The sequence below is a fragment of the Myotis brandtii genome, unplaced genomic scaffold (assembly GCF_000412655.1).
Source record: "Myotis brandtii unplaced genomic scaffold, ASM41265v1 scaffold973, whole genome shotgun sequence".
Lineage (NCBI taxonomy): Eukaryota > Metazoa > Chordata > Mammalia > Chiroptera > Vespertilionidae > Myotis > Myotis brandtii.
In genome coordinates this window covers 1,253,303-1,256,610 of record NW_005372038.1, presented here as the reverse complement: position 1 = coordinate 1,256,610, position 3,308 = coordinate 1,253,303, and positions in this window count along the sequence as shown.

The following is a 3,308-nucleotide window of genomic DNA, read 5'->3' as shown; positions in this document are numbered from 1 at the left end:
GCGTCTCAGTGTCCTGGTAATTGCTGCAAGCACCTCTGAGGGAAAGCAGCCCTCAAGTTCCGAGTTCTGCCTGCTGCCAGACAGTCCAGTTTCTCCCCGTATGAGTCCTGGGTCCCCAGAGACTTCCCGGAACTGGAGTTCAGAGTAGTCAGGAGCTTGTGACTCCCCCCGGATTCAAAAAGACAGCTGCGTCCTCAGGTGCCAGCCCCTTTCCACGCGCTCGAGCCTCAGTACCTCTGCACTTTACTTCCGCAGCTCCTCTGAGTCTCAGTGTGCTTTTCTCTTTCCTTCTAGTTGTAGAATTTCCACTCAGCCAGCCTTCCTGTAGTTCTGGATGATGTCCGTTTTGTCTTTTAGTTGTATTTTTGAATTTGTTGTGGGAGGCAGCAATTTCCAGTGTTTACCTATGCCACCATCTTGGTTTCCCTCCTCATCTGGTACTTCTATGATGCAATGTTGTTACATTTTATGTTGTCACAAGGGTCCCTTAAGCAATCCTCATTAAAACATTTTTTTTTTTGCTCTGATTGGGTGTTTTCAGCAACCTTGTCTTCCAAATCACTGATTTGATAATCTGCTTTATCTAACCTACTGTTTATTCTTTCTAGTGTATTCTTCATTTCAATATTGTATTTTTCATTTCTGAAGCATGGGGTGCCAGCATGTAGTATTTTTAAAAGTACTTTTTATCCTAAAATTGAAGATATATAGGAAACCCTATAAAACAAATGTATAGGTTAGTTTCTATAAAGCAAACAGCCTTATAACCAACCACTACCTAGGTTAAAAAAAAAATTGTCATCCACTCATCCTATTCACAACTGCTTCTCTCTCCTCAAAAGTAATCACAGTCCTGGCATTCATGGTAATGACTTTTTTATTTTATTTATAAGTTTATCATCCAAATGTTCATAGGTTATTTAGTTATGCTTTCCCCTCCCCAAGATCTCTTTAATCTAGAGACTATTCTGTTTTTTTTTTAATGTATTTGTTCAAAAAATGGTATCTTTTGTCCTCCAGAATTTCCTACAGTCTTGATTTTTCTTGATGGCTTCCTGTGTTGTAATTTAATATATTGCTCTGTCCTGAATTTCCTGTAGATTGATAGTTGATATTGCATGCTGGCTCAGTTTTTTTCTCCTTTTGGCTTCATAGGTGGTGGCATGGAGGCACATGATGTTTGGTTGCCTCTATTTTATGTGATGTTAGCTGTCATTAATGATCAATGCCATTAGTTGATGATGACTGCAAATATTTTGGTTGTTAGAAACTCATTCTCTAAAATAAGGAGGGAATTGTGGGAATGATATTCCCTGAGTTCTCACATGTTGATAAATTTCTGGCCTTTTTATTTGAAAATCAGACTGGAGACTAAAATATTTGGCTCACATTTTCTTTCCCTGAGTATATTAAACATGCTATTCCATTTTTTGCTAGCATAATGATTTGTTGTCAAAGTCTGATAATAATCTTGTTTTCTCTTTTTTATGAGAGATTCGGGTCTTTTCACTAATTTTTTCCTTAAAGTTCAGTAATTTTATTAGACTATACCAACATCTGGTGGTATCAATTTATGATAAAAAAGTAAATTGATGGCAGCCCCGCGGAGTTGGGCCTGCTGGAGCCGTGCATGGCCCGCGCGGTGCTCCGAGGCCCCGCACCCGGCCGTGCTGCCATCTTCCTCAAGTATGCGAGGCCCTAGCGTTGGGGCACCAGCCTCTTTGCCGCCCACCTGCGACGCTGTCCCCAGCCGGGGCCCCCCTGAGCCCCGACACCCCATCAAAAAAGTCTCAGTGTGTATCCGTCTCCCACTTCAATAAAAGAGTTTCTTTAAACAAAAAGTATTTTAAAAAATACTATATTAGTTGTTTTGGCTGGGTTAATTTCCTTTTTAAATATGCAGCTCTAAATCCTATTTCAGGGATATTGAAGTATACTTTTTAAAAAAATTGTTCTGTTTCCTTACTTGATTTTTTTCTTTGAGTTTGAGAGCATATAAAAAGTAAAACTATTTTATATTCATGCTTGAGGGGCATTAATATAGAAATAAAAAAGAATTACTAATCAGTATTTAAGGCTGAACTGAGATTAAATGGCATACATTGATAGTAGAACCAACTTTTCATTGCAGAATTCAGCAGATACAAAACAAAAACCAAAAACAACACCACCAGATGTTTGGGTATGGTGGCCGAGCAGGCAATATGGAATGCAAAGGATTGAAAAATTCTTGGATTCTAATAGAAGTGTAGCTGAAATATTACCAACATATTAATTGTCCAAATAAGTCAAATAATGCATGCAGGTATTTCCTGAACAGTATCAGTTTTTTTTATTAACTAATTTAAATTTTTAAAATGTAAATGCACAACTAAATGTAGTTTAATTTTTATTCATTTGTAAGAATGATCATAATATATTAGAAAATCAGAAAGAAAATTTTGATAAGCCATCTGTACCAATTTATGCTTTGAAAAAATAGATTCCATATCTGTATATCATCAGCCAAGCCATAAAAATAGTCACATATGAATTTTTCTTATGCAGTGATAATGTCAATGAAAAATTCCTGAGCATAAAAACCCTTTAATTGGAAACTCCTTTTTATCAGTTGTGTGGCAGATTTCAGATTTCTCAATAATATTATTTCTGCTAAATTTCAGAACTGTGGAGCTGAAGTTACCACCCACTTAGAAAATGAGCAGTTCAGATCTTTGTCCTTCAGTTTCTGGGTATTTTCTGTCTACAATCAGCTTAAGGCATACTAGACAAAATAGTGATGTTAAAAAATATATAGTTTTATTGGTCTTTTTCTCATAGAATTGGTAAAAGTGTTCCTTGGTCAAATCTTTTTTTTTTATGCTCCTTTAAGTTTCCAGTATTCCTATTGTCACATCTGACACCATTGATGTTTGCTGATTAATTGGCTTTCTTTACCAGTTCCCCTTAGGCTCCTCTTAAACAGGGGCAGTGTAAGGAGCTGAAAAACTGATGTTATCCTGAAAAAATGTTTATATTCACATGATCTTATAAGAGAAGGGAGAACCTTGACAAACATCAAATCTCATCCATAAATCTGAAGGAATTTTGCAGTCAACTTTAGAATCTCATATGAAGTTTTATTACTTTTAGATACCCACTTCTCTTCTTTATATTACTACTAGAGGCCCGGTGCACAAAAAGTTGTGCACTCAGTGGGGTGGGGGGAGTTCCTCAGCCTGGCCTGTGCCCTCTCGCAGTCTGGGACCCCTCGGGGGATGACCACTTGCTGGCTTAGGCCTGCTCCCCAGGGGATTGGGCCTAAGATG